A 17225-nucleotide genomic window follows, 5' to 3' on the forward strand; every position below is an offset into this window, starting at 1 on the left:
CTTAAGGCGTTTTAGTGGACAGAAAAGAATGGTATCTTAAGAAGAAAAATAATTGAGGTGACATTCTTCCTTTGTGAAAGACTAGAGTATAATAGAAGCAGGAAGTAAAATTGGTTTCTTGATCTTTGGGGAGTTCTGGATTTCTACTTAAAAAGAGAAGGTCAGAAGAGATGTTTGGGAATCTTTTTATATCCATATATATAAAGAGGACTTAATTAGATTTTAACTTCAAGGCAGAGTAGGCTTTCAATAATTGAATAAAGGAATGAATGCCCTGAGGAACTGTGAGTGGGAAATTCCTATCTAGATTCTTCTTTTCAAGATAAAGAATTATTATTTCATTGTGTTTAATCTAAACAATAATCTATCTAAGTGAGATTTATCTGAAAGGCAAAAAAGAACCTTTTGTTTTTTCATTTTCATTAATTTTAATAAACATTTACAGAGATTTTGGATTTTCATTCATTCATTGCTGCACTTTTTAATTTTACACAGTCGGCGTGTCTTACTTAAAAAGTTGAAACAGGAATCCAAGTACATTTGACGTTTTGGGATCAAATCCACTTTTATTGGAGCTTAATTGTGGAGTTGTGTACTGCTTCTTCTTTCTTTCTTTCTTTCCAAGAAAACAAAGGAACAAATCAAACTGAAAAATTGTATTTGACACTTCTTTTGGACCCATCCTAAGAAACTTGTATTGGGGTTTCCACATTAAGTAAAACCTCATCTTTTCCTCTGTCTGTATAAATACTCATAAAAATTAGCCAATGTTAGCTCTTTGGTTTACTAGAGGCCTCTAGTTCTTGCATCTCAAAGAAAAACAAATTATTTTGGATTAAAGTAGATTTTTCATTCCAATAATTTTCCAGTTTTCTGTTTTGTTGATAGTGTTACTGTATTTGAAGGACACTTTCGCTGTGAAATCTTTCTTTTTTAAGAGTGAATGGTTTTTATTGTGAGTGTGGACCAGTTTAGGGTCAGGAATAGTGTGGGATGCAGAAAGCAATTTTGCCCCTTTGTTTTGGGCTTCTGAGAGCCAAATCAATTGGGGACTTGATGTTCATTAAGTTACATGAAGCATGGTGATGACCATCTGGTGAAGCTGATAAGTGCCACAGGGACAGAGGAACATCTAGAGCACCAATTCTGGGAGCATCTCCTGAGTCAGGATGTGATTGATCATGGCCTCGTAATGAGACCAGGTTAGGGTTTGGAATACTTTGAACATTGAGTGTAGTAACTCTTCTGGGTTGAAGAAGGCTAGCATTTTGTTCTTGGAAGAGTATGCATGTCTCCTGTGGACAAGGATACTTTGCACCAAGACCCTTATCAGACCTTTGTTTGTATCCTTTTTTATCTGCTTAATTAAAGATACTGTTTCCCTGAAGTGTGTAACTCCTTTTAGGTAATTATTGAGCCTATTTTGTTCTTGGAAGAGTATGCATGTCTCCTGTGGACAAGGATACTTTGCACCAAGACCCTTATCAGACCTTTGTTTGTATCCTTTTTTATCTGCTTGATTAAAGATACTGTTTCCCTGAAGTGTGTAACTCCTTTTAGGTAATTATTGAGCCTATTTTGTTCTTGGAAGAGTATGCATGTCTCCTGTGGACAAGGATACTTTGCACCAAGACCCTTATCAGACCTTTGTTTGTATCCTTTTTTATCTGCTTGATTAAAGATACCGTTTCCCTGAAGTGTGTAACTCATAGCGATGGATGGTAAGAACAGCAGAGACTAGAGTTTGCCTTTCCTTTAACTTGTGTGCTCTCATATAGCTTAAGGGTAGATGAGGAGTATAAGAGAGAAGGGACCAGGTGGTCCCAAGTGGAGGAAGTTATGTTTTCAAACTTGCAGTTAACACTCCCAGCCCCAGATCTGGGCAATTGGGAATGAGAGAAATGGTTATGTGGAAGAGCTGAGGTCTGGATTCACATTTTTGGACCCACTTTCTGGGCTGGTTTGGCCTAAATCCCTGTCATTACAAGGTAGAGTTTGGTAGAGAGAGCAGCCACTGATGATACAGATAGGTTTATGATGATAAAGGGTCAGACAGACAAGGGAAGGAGTTCACTCTCCTTATTTCTCTTATAGATAAAATTTTATGAAGTATATAAACTAAAAGTTGCTTTTAAAAAGGTGATGATTGGAGAAAATATATAATAAAAACAAGTAGCTATTGTGACATGGAAAAATAAGTAGCTATTTTGATTGATGTTGGGAGGGTGTCACAAAAATTCAGGCATGCTTCTTATTTAAATTAGAACAGCTTTTATACTTTCTGACTTAAAAGCCAGATGTATTTCTTAAGGAAGATTGAAAATGAAAGTATCTACAGGGACGTTTGAGACTCTTGCATTTTGGCTTCCCCTTTTCATTGGAAGCTGACTTGTTGATGTGCTGGCTCTGGTAGGCTCTTCTTCAGCCACTGACTCCAGTCTGATCGTTACCCCCAAGGAATTGCTTGGTCTAGTAAAAATTGAGAGATACTTGTGGAGGAGTCCGGGCTTGCCTCTGCCTGATTCTCCGTGGCTGGTTTATAATCTCAGCTCAGAATTCTTTATACTTCTCTGGGCTGTTTGGAAGTACACAATCCATGGCTATTCAAAGTACCAAATGTTGTTCAAAAGTCTCTCCTGTTCTTGTTGCTTTTCAGTTTGTCAGTGTTATGTTCTTATCTTTGTTTCTTTTCACTTCATATTTCCCTCCACCCCACTGCTGTCCAGTCAATTCTAAGTCCTAGCTATCCTTTAGGAGAGAGGAGAATTGCCCCACTGGCTTTTCAAGGCTTCTTTGTGGAAGCAGACCACTCCATATTTCCCCCTCAGAACATCTTATGTTGGTTTGGCCCACTTTTCTGTTGTTGTTGTTATGTTCCATTGAGTTGCCTGCTACTCATAGTGACACTGTAAAACAGTCCTAAACCCCGCTCTATCTTCTGCCAATCTCTCTCTCCGATACACCTACCTCCATTACCCTGGTCATTGAATCAATTAATCTCATAGAGGGTCTTCCTCTCCCTTGATGTGCCTCCACACTCCCAAGCATGACATCCCTCTCCAGGGGCTGGTCCCTCCTTGTAATTTGTCCAAAGTGTATCAGTGAAGCTTCAGAATCCTTGCCTCCAGGGAGCAGCCTGATTTAACCCTCTCCAGGGTGAACCTGTTTGTTCTCTTAGCAGTCGATGGTATATTCAAAACTTTTCTTCAACACCACAGCTCAAAGGTATCAGTTCTCTTTCCATCATCCCTAGTCTTTGTCCAGTTTTCTGAGACATAGCAAGAGATTGCAAAGACCATGGCCTGTATCAGGCGCACCCTAGTCTCCAGACTGATATCATTACTCTTTAGTACTTAGAGAGGTCTCTAACAGCAGACTTTCCCATCGCAATACGTGTTTTAATTTCCTGGCTGCTGGTGCCAAGAGTGTTGACTGTGGAACCAAGCAAACTAAAGCTGTGAACAATCTCAATCTCTTCACCATCAATTATGATTCTGCCAATCGGCCCAGTGGTGAGAATCTTCATTTTCTTGATATTGAGCCTCAGACCATATTGAAGGCTTCAGTCCTTGATCTTCTGTAGCAGGTGCTTCAGGTCCTCCTCAGTTTCAGCAAGCAGGGTTGTGTCATCTGTATAACGCAGGTTGTTGATGAATCTTCCTCCAATCCTGTTGCCACATTTCTCTTCATAGAGCCCAGCCTCCTGGATAAACTGTTCTACATATAGACTGAAAAGATATGGATATAGGACACATCCCTGACATACACCCTTCCCAGTTTTGAACCATGCTTTGCTTCATTTTATAGTATAATGTATAGAAAAAGTACACATTTCATATGGGTACATTTAGATTAAAAGGAGATGACATGGAGTGACACAGTGACTGTGGCGATGGGATCTGGTGTATCAGAGACAGCAGGGTTGACTAAGGACAGGGCAAGGTTCAAAACCATTGTTCATAGGATCGCTGAGTGGTAGTTGACTTGACAGCACATAACAACAATATATAGTGAACACCTGGATCCAAACAACAGACCATTACAGCACATCAGAAGTTCTTCTTCCTGTCCCCTTGTACTCACTACCTAATCTCCCTGCGTTAGTCTTCACTTTACTGACTTCTGAAAGAATTTTACTTCTGTTGAAGGTTAGATAGCATGGAAAGCAGGTTTTGAGACTGAGATTAGGGTTCAAGACATTTATTTTAGAATGTTCTTGAGACTATATTGCCTGAGGATTGGACAAAAAAAGAAGTTGAGCTGCATGCATTCTCAGTGGAAACCTCGGTTGGCCCCATGAGAAGTTCTGGAAAGGCCCTTTAGAGTTGTAAATTATGTGAGAAACAGACTGTCTGTCTTATGCCCATGTTAACTGGTCACTGGCTTCCCAGTTGTTGTTAGGTGCCATTGAGTTGAGAAAGGCCCATAGTGACTGTGAACAACAGATCTGAACCCTGTACTATTCTGTGCCAGGCTCACAATCTCTGACACACTCGAGCCCATTGCTGTAGTCACTGTGTCAGTCCACCTGGTTGAGGATTTGCCTCTCTTTCACTAACCCACTACCTCTCCAAGCATGATTTCCCTTTCCAAAGAATAGCCTTTCCCAGCAACATTCTCAAAAAGTGTGAGAGAAAGCTTTATCATTTTTGCCTACAGGGAGCACTCCAGCTATACTTTCTCCAAGATATATTGGTTGTTCTTTTGGCAGTCCATGGGATAGTCAGTACTCTTCTTCAACAGTTCAAAGGCATCCGTTCTTTTCCTCTCAGTCTTATTCCTTGTCCATCTCTGAGCAGCATAGCAAGTGACTGGAAAAATCATGGCCTGGCTGCCCATGGAAGAGGGTATTTTTTAGGCAAGACCCTGCTTTTCAGCAAAGACAAGTTTTTAAAGAGGACTGGGAGCCAAAGATTTGGGTGGCATTGCTACTAGAAACTGGGGAAATAAGTCTTCATTTTTGAAGGCGAGGACTAGGTGGTACATATGACCGACTCCTGTATATTTTATCAATGAAATCTTAGAATGCAGATAGCCTTTCTGTATCTGGCTGTCTTGACTAACATTAGGTTTATGAAATTCACTCTCATATGGTTTTGTATTTTTGTAGATTATTCATCCCCAGTAGAGTTTCCTAGTTTTTATGTTGGAAAATAGTGCTTTTCCTAGTTTTTATGTTGAAAATAGTGCTTATGTGATATTACTCCATACATTTTTAAAAAAATATTTTTATTGGTTTTCATATAATTCCTTTACATTATGTTTTATTTATATACATTGTGTTTTATACAGTCTTTTCTTTACATTGTATTTGATACAATCATTCATAAACATTCTATTTTACATTATTTTTTAAATTGGTTTGCTTACAAAATTTATATAAATTGTGTTTCACACTATTCCTCATTTACATTTTTAATATATTTTTTCTACCTCTTGATTATTCCTTTTATTTATGGCTTCCATTGTTTCTTCTGTTACTTCTATTTTCATTCATAGCTGTTTGAATGTCTCCATATCAACATAAATCATCTGCCTTCTTGACTCTAGGTATTCATGCTATCTTCATATTCTCTACTTTATTTGAAGAAGGCTTAATTTGTTTTTTTCATAGTGTTTGAAGCTGCCTGCTGCTTTCTTAACATTATGTAAAGTTTTTCTTGATTGTTAGGCTGTTTCTCTTATGTCTGTAAAGTTCTTGGTTCTTGTCTTTGTGATGTTACTGATTAGTTGCCAAGTTAAAGTGTTCCGTTTATGGGGTGAGCTATTCACTCTACTGGAATTCTTTTCTGGGGAAATTTGCCTTTCCTAAACTCCTTAAGGTTCTCTCTGTTCTGCACTCCAGCCTGGTAGGAATCTCGCCTTGATGCAGTCCACTGTCACCAACTTTATAGTCTTCTTTCACGTATGAAGTGGCTGAGTAGTGTGAGACTGAGTGCTCTACTCACTCAGTTTCTCATACATCTTTTCTTTTGGAGGTTAATGTCTTTATCCCTGGAGTCCTATGAGATTAGAGACCAGGGCCTCCAGTTTAAGCAGCTTATGTGCAGGGACTCTCAAGTCAGCCTTGCCTCACCCAGAGAGCTGAGAAGAGTCTTTCTTTGTAGCTCTAGATTCCAATGTTTGTTGTCCTTTTTGGCCCCTGGGATCGCCCTGCTGCCACAGAGGCAAGAATCCCCAAATGAAAGGACCTATAAACCCGTGAAAACCCGAGTCCCATCCCCCACAAGCAACAGAGAGTCCTTGCTCTGGGCACAGAGCCTCACCTCCCTCACCTTTTCTCCTGCAGCTTAGCCTAGTGTCTTCCTTTGTCTCTGGTGTGGCAGGAGATCAGGACACTCAGCTCAAGCAGCTTCTTTGCAGAGGTTCTCAAGTCAGTCCTCTCGCTCGTAGAGACCTGAGAAAATTCTTTTCTCTGCTTGTAGTTCTATATCCTAAAGTCTTTTATCCTTTTGGGGCCCCTGGATGGCCCCACACCTTTGGAGGCAAGGAACCCTAGATGGAGGGCCCTGTAACCTCAGGGACGTCTCAGTCCCATCTCTCCACAAACAATGGAGAGTGCTCATTCTCCAATGCATACCTTTTGATGAATGTTTCTGTTGGTTATATATCTAGAAGTAGACTTGCTGAATGACTGGGTATACATCTGGTCCACTTGAGTAGATGCTGCCAGTCTGTTCGCAGGTGTAGTTGTACCATTGTAAGTGTCCACTATCAGTGTATTTCCATACCAATACTTTAACAACACCTTTCTCATTTTGATTATTTTTAGCAGTGTCTATTTAGTCAGACACTCTATAATGTGTTGTTGTTGTTATTGCTGTTATGTGCTGTCGAGTCACTTGTGATTCATAGCAACCCTATGTACAACAGCCCTAAACTCTGCTCTGTCCTGTGCCAATCTCACTGTCTCTGGTACACCTATCCCAATTTCCCCAGTCACTAAATCAGTCCACCTGATAGAGGGCCTTCCTCTTCTGCACTGTCCCTCCACCCTCCCAAGCATGATGTCCCTCTCCAAGGACTGGTCCATATCTATTGTATGTCAGACGAAGCCTCAGAATCATTGCCTCTAAGGAGCCGCCAGGTTTAACTATCTCCAGGATGAACTTGTTTGTTTTCTTAGCAGTCCATGGTACTCTCAATACTCTTCTCCAGCACCACAGCTCCAAGGCATCAATTCTCCTTCTATCCTCCCTAGTCATTGTCCAACTCTCTGACTCATAACAAGTGATTGCAAAGACCATGCCTGTATAGAATATTATAAAAAGAGTAAGGACCATATGGGGATAGCCATATCTGACCTTTATCTGCTTCACAAAGAGGAACTGTCCCCATCAACAGTATCAATAACATAAAACCAATTCCTATGGGGTTAGACATGTCCCCCATGCTCCCATACCTCTTTCTATTCATCTCAACACCAATCTTACTTCTTTGTTGAGTCTAAAACCCAGTGTGAGAGCCCAAAGACCAAAAAGGACCATACAGGGGAAGTCAAAAGGTTATAATTCAGATTAATAACAGAATACTGTTTAGAAAGCTCTCAAAATGTACATGCAGGCACCTTATCCTTACAGCTTTTTGGCCAGTGTTCCCAAGTTCTCAGTACTGCTTATATTGGCTTCTGTACTCTAAATGTGTAATAAAGTTCTCAGTTCTGCCAGTATTGGCTCTTCTTCTTTCCCAAGATCTCATCTTGTGTCAGATTTCCATTTCAGCAATAGGTGTTGCTGCCATAGGTGTAGTTGGAGCAGGAATTGTGTCTTAACTTTTTCTTCAATGGTGTGAGAACGTCTGTCTCTGCAACTAGTGCTTTTTAATTAATTGGCGAGACTGGCCAACTCCCTGTAGATTGTTGAGACTAACCTATCCCCTTGTGAAATAGCCAATCTTGTGAAATAGCCCCTTGTGAGATAGCCAATCTCCTTGTGGATACACTAACACATCCCATTTGCATATTCCTGCTCATCTATGTAACAAAGTCAAATAATGCCTGGAAAAGTCATATTGAAAGATAAATTCCACAAATATGATAACACACTACCTCATCCTGACCTTCGATCAATTTCAGAGGCTGTAAACCTTTATGGGAGAGGACTACCCATGTTTTTCCCACTGAGAGACTGATGAATTCAAACTGTCAGTCTTTCAGTTACCAGCTGGAGACATTATGCACCCTGCCGTCGAACTCCTTATAAAATATGATGGTAGCCTATTTTATTGAATAATGGCATGGTCTCTAATATAGTGGCTGCACTATTTATTGTAGCAAAGAGTTATGAGTTGTAATAACCATTTATAATCTCTATTTTTCTCTTTGCATTCTTAATAGATACAAATTTCCCCTACTATCCAAAAGTAGAGTGTGCCTGTGAAAACTTTCTGAAGTGAAATGATAGCTAAACAATTACCATTAATTTATATCGGAAAAGTTTGTAGTATTCTTACACACACACACACACACACAAAATCTACCAAATCATATCAAATAACACATATAATCTAAAATAACAGTAATGCATAAAGTAAGAATGATATGATGGTGGTCAAGCACTCAGCTGCTGAAAGTCAAACAGCATACTGAGAAGTCAGCAGCTCTGTGAAAGAAAGATGTGACCTAACAATCTGCTTCTGTAAATATTTGCAGCTTTGGAAAGCCTTGTGGGGCGGATCTGCTCTCTCTTGTTGAGTTTCTCTGAGTTGGGGGCCATTTGATGGTAATATCTTTGCTTTGTTTTGGCGTATTTCCTCATATAAAGTACAAATCATGTATATACAGTCTCATTTCCAGGGAAGGAGCTTGATGACAGCAGCCTGGCTGCTTAGGGTGTATGCTGATTTTTAACAGCTCACTGTACAAGTGTTGAACACTAATTTTGTTCTGGGTAGCTTTTTTAAAGAAATAAAACAAACAAAAAAGAAATCTCCATACTTATTTCATTTAATGAAAACAGGTACTAATACTCTTTTTTGTGAAAGCAAAATGGTGTAAAGTGAATTTTTGAAAAGTGAGGAATACATGTGCTTGCCTCGTGGTATTAGTCATGTCTTCGTTGTTGCTGTGAGGAGTCAATCACTTAACATGCTGCTTTTCTATAGCAAATAATATTTTTTGCTGTCGTAGAACAATAATGAACATTTTTGCTGCCAGTTTATAACACCTCTAGGATGCTACCTTCACATTAAGAGAACTGTGGACCCCTCAGTACTGCTTTGTAAAGTAGTAGAGTTGAGATTATATGTCAGAAGGTCTGGGATGGACTACTCCTAATGATTCACCCCTATTGGCGTTCAAGTTCTGATTTAGAATCTTCATTGGACTTTGATAACATGTAGAACAAATGAAAAACCTTAAACAAAGCAAAGCCCTTCTTTGAGGCCTGCTGATATATCACAACAGAGAACAGAAGCTTTGCAGACATTATGTAATCTCTTCCCCATAATAACTTGGTGAGATACAGTCTATCATCATTTTATCAATGGCATTACTGTCGAGACACCATGTCACTTACCTATGGTCTTGAAACCAGCAAGACGTGGAATGGGAACTGAATTCAAGCCACACTTCATAGCCTGTGCTCTTTTCACGAGGATTCACTGTGACCATGGAGCCACTAAGGAGCATAGTGAAAGAAGTCTATAAGAGCTTCTAGGTTTTCTAGGACTGCTGTTGTTGTTATGTACCATCAAGTTGGAACTAACTCATAGCTGACCCTCCAGCAGGTTTTGAAGGCAGTAAATCGCATGGGAAGAGATTGCTCATTTTTATCCTGCAGAGCTGTTGGTAGATTCAAACCATGTGTCTTTGGGTTGCAGTGCAACATTCTACCACTAGGCTACCAAATTAAGTTATATCTGCTTATAGATCTCTGCTAAGAGTACAGATAATGAACAAAGAGGGTGGTTCTTTTCAGGAAGCATTAGATCAAGGAATTTTAAACATCTGAACTTTAAAGGATAAACTTCAGGAATTCTAGTAAACATCTTTATATTTTAAGCCATTAAATGTTTTCATGTTCATGACCTAGTAGGATTAAAACTATTAGATTGAAAGGTTTATAAAAACTATCCATTTCTTCTTCTTAAGTGCTTCACTTAAGCATTTGACTTATTTGGCACGTTCATAGCCTTAAATGAACAATTAATTATTTTGTCGCAAAGGAAGAAAAGAAACCTCATTTTTTGTAGCTTTTCCAGTGACATCAGGACAAACTTTGCCAGTAATAATCACTTGCCAACTAATAATAATAAAATCAAAACAATGACTCTTCCTTTAATCATTTTCTGTAGGTCATTTAGAAGGCATTAGGACCAGATTTGTTTCTCTAGCACAAATACTTTTCAGAACCATGAGCAGCTGTTAAGCCTGTTTGGTTATCAACAGGATGTTCATGATTTTCCAGTCAGTAAATATTTAATGGCTTGATTCCTAAATTCCAGTTTAGGAATTGTGAGGGCAGAGAGAGGGTGTGGAAATAGAGTTACTTTTCTGATCTAAAAATGTATTGTGTGCATACATTTTTATTTTGTGGAGTATTAATTGGCTGTGTAAGAAATGGTATTTGTTCCTTCTCAAAACTAAAAAGAAAAGTTTATCTATGAAAAATTTTTCTTTAAAAATTCTGATATAGGACAAAATTGCTTTCAAGACCTATTCACATACAAGTGCTAAAAGTAAGGTATATTTTGAAGTGTGGCCATATATAGCTAACTCTTAGCATTCTTGTACTAACTGTATCCTGAAGTTTTAGATGATAAAGTTGAACTTTTTGGAAAACACATAGTTGGAGTTAAGGATTTGTCTGTGCCATGGAAGTTATTCATTCATTGTTAAATGACTCCTTAGTAGAAGCAATCAGCTATTCTCAGAGAGAGTGGGAATGTATTGCCACTTGGATGCTGGTTTATTTGTTTAATTAGTCCATACTTCACACCACTGTCTAGAGCAAGAAGTATAGTCTTTGTTAAAACTTGAACTTGTCCCTCCATATAAACACCACCCCACTCCACTCCTCAATGCACAGTGCCCTCAGGTTGGAACGGACTCATAAGTGGCCCTCCGACACATTTTCCACGGCTATAAATTGCACAGTAGGACATTGTCCACCATTCTCATGCAGAGCTACTACTGGTGGATCCAGACTGCCAGAAGGTTAGCAGCAAACCCCCCTGTTGACTCTACCACCAGAACTCCCTATAAATATCACCAGCAACTCTTTAACAACCTAATGGGACATTGCTTCTTAAGATTTGTGCTCAGTCCGTAGACTCCAAGTTTTAATAGTACCTCTGACCATGTATTATTTAATTCCCCCAGTATATCTGCCCCAGTCTTAAGCGCATGTAGTAAAGCAGATGCTTTTGAATATTGACTGAGATCAGGAAAGGCCATAAATTCATGCTTGTTTTGATCAGATTTTGCTACCAAATGAGGCAATACACTTAAACTTGAAAAAGTTGCCATAAAATATATTCATGTTTTAGTTTAAGGCCAATAAAATAGAAAAGAGAATAAATTATAAAAATGTTGCTTTAAGAAAACTTTTATAAAGTTGAGTGTTGTGGAAGTCTTGGATTTTGTGAATATTTTTTGTGAACTTTAACCAGCCTTTCATTGTTTCTCCTATCGTAATAATTTTAATAAAACACTCTACCATCATCTCAGGAAATATTCCATCATCCCTTGCAGAAACAGATTGACCATTGGCACAAAGAGTTAGTTGGATCTGCCCAGTAAAGCCCAATTAAAGATAAGAACTGCCAGCTAATACCAAGCTCTTAATAGTCTTTAAAGGAAAACAATTCAGACTTGGCATATGAAGAAGTAAAAAAAAAATGTGATTTAGTGTTTAGAATAAAGCTCTTACTGAACGTTGATTCTGGAATTAGTAAATGTTGTTAGGTGCCATTGAGTATGACTCATAGTGACCCTGTGAACAAAAGATCTGAATCCTGTCCTGTGTCAGGCCCCTCATCTCTGACACACTTAAGCCCATTGTTGTGTCACTGTGTCAGTTCATCTTGTTGAGGATCTACCTCTCTTTCACTGACCCTCTACCTTTCCAACCATGATGTCCCTCACCAAGGAATAACCTCCTAGTAATAGGCCCAAAATATGTGAGAGGCCATCTTTGTCTTCAGTGAGCCCTCTGCACTTTTCCTGAGACATGTCTGTATTTTGGGAAGTCCGTAGGATACTTGGTGCTTTTCTCCAAAACCACAGTTCAAAGGCATCAGTTCTTCTTCTGTCATCCTTTTTCACTGCCAGCTCTCTGATGCCTGGCAAATGAATGTAAATATCATATTCTGAATCAGGGATACCTTATTCTTCAACCTGAAATAAAAACACTTAGTGGAGTGAGAAACAGACTTAAAACCAGAATAACTGGTAAAAAGAAAGGCTCTTGGGACATAAATTATATCAATACAAAGTATTTTTTAAAAAGAAAATAGATGGTAAAAAGGTAAACAGAGCTTCCATGATTTGGGATCATTATTCAGTTATATAACAAATGTATAACTGGAGTTCCAGAAAAATTAGAGGATGTTAGTTGAATACTTCTCCAAATTGAATAAAAGAACAGCTTACAAATTTAAGGATCTCAGTAAATCTCAGAAAGGATAAATGGAAAGAAAAATAATGATGTGAATGGCACAAGATATGGCAAGGTTCAGATCCATTATTCGTAGGGTTGCTATGTGTCACGATTTAATTGATGCCATACCATAACAAGCACAAATTGCTTTTATTTGGTTGTGTGTGTGTGGTGTGTGTGTGTGTGTGAAATTTATTTACAGGTGACTTTAGGGAAACAGTTTTTAAATGATTCAAGGTTCAAAAGGATACCTTAGGGCAAATGGCTTTATGGGTCAGTGCAACTCTATTAGACCCAGAAATCTAGAGTTCAATAGAATTAAAATGATTTCTTAGGAGAAAAAGTTTTTCAGAATCCTCCCAGCAGACATTCCCAAAGAACACATTTACTTGATCAGATCCGTGTCTTCTGACAAGAAAGAGTAGGAAAGCAAGGATCTTGTGTTTCACTTTCTGGATCATGGTGGTTTCTGTCATCAAGGAATAGTAGGGCAGGGAAGAAGACACTTGTTCAAGGCAGTGCTTGCCATGCGTGAATAAAATTATCAACAGAGAAAACAACAAAGCGGTTCTTTTTTTTTTAAATGTGATACATAGCTATAGATAAATCAGTAACTGTTAGGATGACCATTTGTAGATTCTTAGAAGATTACTAGGATGCTTTCTAACATTTCCAGACACCATGCTAGGAAATGGGCATAAAAATATAAATTACACATGTTGATCTCAGTCTGTTGGGAGGATAAATGGGCAGCTCCTGGTGGTCCCCAGTGGTCCTCTTCCAGGCAGCATGCCATCCTTTTCAGAAAAGGACTGACATGAATACAAGTTATAATTGTAGGGAAATGGTTCACAAGTAAGTAGAACAGTAACAGTGGTTATAACTGCCCTTTATTGAGGGCCAATGACTATCATAAGTGCTTTTAACATTCCTGGTATATGTTAGGCGTTATCACTTTTGTTTTTATAAGTTAATAAATTGAGGCTTAGAAAAGGAATCTGCCTAAAGGCACTTAATCAGTCAAGGGCAAAGCCAGGATTCCAGTGTAAAGCAGTTTGACTCTAAAAATTCTGTGTTCTTAACCAGATACACAACCCTATTGCAGTCTCTTGATTAAAGCACGGTAGCTTTTCAATAGCTTTTAAGTTGATTTTTACCAAGCATCTTGGAAAAATTTACTTTGGCTCAATTATGTCTAGTAAAACATTGGACACTGCATTGGAACAGATGAGGGAAAGACCTGCTTAAAAAGAATATGTGATTAGGCCTTATATGTATGACAACAGTCCAGAATGAGGTGCGTTGCAAAGTGGACTAGGGGAGGGGGAGGGAGAGAATTGTGCAACAATGGATGAATTTTTTTTTTTAGTGAACTGCGGGAGGGGCAAGGGATGAAAATGTATATGAATGGATGAAAATCAAACTTCTCTGTAAACTTTCATTTAAACCACAATAAAAAACCTTGGACTATACCCATTGGGGAACCATTCAGTAACATTGCTAATTGTCTCCTAGGGTAAAAATCACCAAACAGTTGTAGGAGTGAAGAAATAGTTATTAATTGGCAGATGCTGAGGGAAAACTAAAAATGAACCACCAGACTTTCATCTGTAAATGTCTGCCTGAGTCCAAAGACAGTGATAAATATATGTAAGATTACAAATCAGTAAAAGCTTTATCTTTCCATGTTGTTGTTGTTAGAGGCTATTGAGTAGACTTAAATCATGTTGTTATTTTTATAATGCCATCAAGTCACCTGAGACTCATGGAGACCCTATGTACAACAGCCCTGAAGTCTACCCTGTCCTGTGCTAGTCTCACTGACTCCTACATACCTACCTCTTTTGTCCAAGTTACTGCATCAATCCATCTCATCTGAGGTCTTCTTGTCATGCTCTGTTCTTCCACCCTTCTGAGCATGAAGTCCTTCTCCAATGACCGGTCCCTCCTGGCTACATGCCCAATGTATGTGAGACTTAGCTTTAAAATCCTAGCCTCCAAGGGGAAATTTGGTTTCACTCTTTCCAAGACAGATGTATTTGTTAATCATAATCAACAAATCTTACCCTTTCCTTATCCTGTGCCGTCCTCACTGTCTCCAAAAGGCTCCAGTCCATCATTAAACACACTCTTGTCTTTTGAGGGTCTTTCTTGCTTTCTCTGACCTCCACCTTCCCATCTTGGTAAGTCTTCCTCTTACTCTCTGACCCTCCATCTTTCCCAGCATGAAGCCATTTTTTCTGAAGGACTGGCCTATCTTGACAGCATGCCCGAAGGATGATGGAGCTTCAGCATCTTCACCTCTTAGGAGCACCCTGCCGCTTGAACTTTCTCCAACACAGTCTTCTTTGTTCTCTTGTCAGTCAATACTACATCTTTCCACAGATTTGCTAAATCACAGTGGTTCTGCAGTTTTAATTGTTTTTCTTAATTATTGGACAAGTTTTGGTCAAGAGAGTTATGAGAGGCTGTATTGGTCCCACAAATCTTCCTATTTACCAAATGTCAGAGGAAGAACACTGGAAAATATATGATGAATGCCCTCTATCTAAATATCTTGTTTGTGTGGGAAATGACACTATTCTAAGTTAACTTTAACTATTAGTTTTATAGCTCATGGTTCAGTTGATGTGTCTTTGCTGCTCCAGCATTGCCTGTCCGCACAGGAGGAGGAGAACAGCTCCAATTTTATCCCTTGCTTTTAATTAAAATCAGTTAAAACACTTGCAGGAGAATGATGGCTTTGTATTTATTGTGTTTGTATTTAATTTTCTCTGTAATCTTTTAAAAAAATTTTTATTTTATTAATTTTAATGAACATTTACAGAGATTTTGGATTTCAGTTCATTCATTGTTGCACTATTTTTTCTCCCCCCCCCCCAGTTCATTCCCCTCTTTTTTTTCCTTGAAAGTCTGTTTTAATTATCCCATTGCCACAGTGCTTGTCAAAACCAGTTCCGATTAATCTCCTTTGTCAGTGTGTCCTTTGCCATTCCCTATCACTCCTCCCTGAGAGAGACTTCACCCTGATTCATAAGGAAAAGGGGATGGCGTATTCTCTTAGCTACTTCCTGCTGAAAAGGGACTCTGTGAGAATGTAACTCTTTGACATGTTTTAAAAAACACAAAATTAAAACTGGTCACTGCCACTAATAGGCTCTGTGACCCCTAGTAAGGCAGTTAGTTTTTATGGGCTTCATCCAGGTTGAAGAACATTGGCTTTTTAACACAGCCAGTGAAAGTAAAGTTGAATTTGCTTGAGACAGAAAACACTTTCCATTTAAATGCAGTTGCAGTTTACAGTTGCAAAGCTGGTGAAATATTGACTGACCTCTTGATAAAAAGGCCAGGTTTGGAAGTAGAAAGGGTATCTTTTGGCTGGATGCTGCACGCGGGAGCCCGGGTTCGAACTAGAAATAAACTTTGTTAATTCGGCTTAACAAAAAAAAAAAAAAAGAAAGAAAGGGTATCTTGTGTATCTGCTGTTTAGGAGCAGAAGGGAATGAGAAGAATTTGATTAAGAGTTGAATCTGAGGGTGGGTGCAAGGATGATTAACATAAGTGTGTACAAAGGTCTGTTAACATTGTGCTTTGTTATCTTGTTCATACAAAACTATTAGAGTTAGTATAAGCAGTCTCAAGGGTATAGTAAAAGATATAGGACTTCAGTGAGAGCTAGGACTCTCAAAAAACATCTTTCAAAATCTTCTCAAACTCAATGGAATGGATTGAGAAATTAAGGTACATTCACATGCTGGAATACTACACAGCTTACAGGAGCAATGATTTTGTAAATTACTGCCTAAATTGGGCGGGATTGGAGAACATTATGCTAAGTGAACTGAGTCCCATAAGGACAAATATAAGACCATTATTGTAGAATGAGTATGAGGAACGGGGGGGGGGGGAGTGGGAGCAGAGGGCTGAGGAATGGGGGAGGATGGCAGTAATCATAGGGTCTCACAATTTGACAGGTAGAGAGGTAGGTGGAGGTGAAGGAAATGGGAAAGATCTGGTGTGAAAAACAGTGTCTACAAACTTTGTAAATAAACCAGAGTGGTGGTGGTATTGTTGATTGCTCTAGAGTCGACCAAAACTCATAGCGAGCCCATGAACAAAAACGGCCTGAAGCCTTTCTATAACTATCATCATTTATCAGAGTTCATAGAGTTTCCAGAGGCATGTTGTTTAGGAAGTGGATACCACTCTTCCTTCTAATATAAACCAGTATAACATTTTTTAAAAAAAGGAAATGAAACAAAGAATAAAGATGAATCTTTTATAACATAAAAAAAAGAGAACAACAACTTCTGAAACTCAGTACCACAGATTTGGTTCCAGTTTATAGTGACCTTCCACTAGGTGTTTGAGGCTGTGAATTTAACAGAAAATTACCCATCTCTTCTCCCTGAAAGCAGCTGGTGGATTTGAGCTTCCAGAGTTGCAGGTGTTTTGGTTAGCAGCACAGCACACAGAGGACCAGGCCACCAGGAGAGAGCTTTCTATGTGGCTTTCCTTCTTTTGATCAGAACTTAGCCTGATGACCGCATCTTGTTCCAAGGGATGCTTTTCTAGTTCCATCAGTGTGCTGAGAAAGAAAGCTAAAGAAAGATGGGTGTGTGGAGA

At 38.9% G+C, this 17225-nt stretch overlaps 1 protein-coding gene across 1 annotated transcript in view; it reads left to right on the top strand.

Moving 5' to 3' along the window:
* Positions 1-17225, top strand: part of PAPSS1 (3'-phosphoadenosine 5'-phosphosulfate synthase 1) — a 168553-nt gene that overhangs the window by 121507 nt on the left and 29821 nt on the right. The gene's annotated exons all lie outside the window — the stretch shown is intronic.

This window comes from Elephantulus edwardii, unplaced genomic scaffold (assembly GCF_000299155.1).
Source record: "Elephantulus edwardii isolate Elephantulus edwardi_28Jun2011 unplaced genomic scaffold, EleEdw1.0 scaffold00012, whole genome shotgun sequence".
Lineage (NCBI taxonomy): Eukaryota > Metazoa > Chordata > Mammalia > Macroscelidea > Macroscelididae > Elephantulus > Elephantulus edwardii.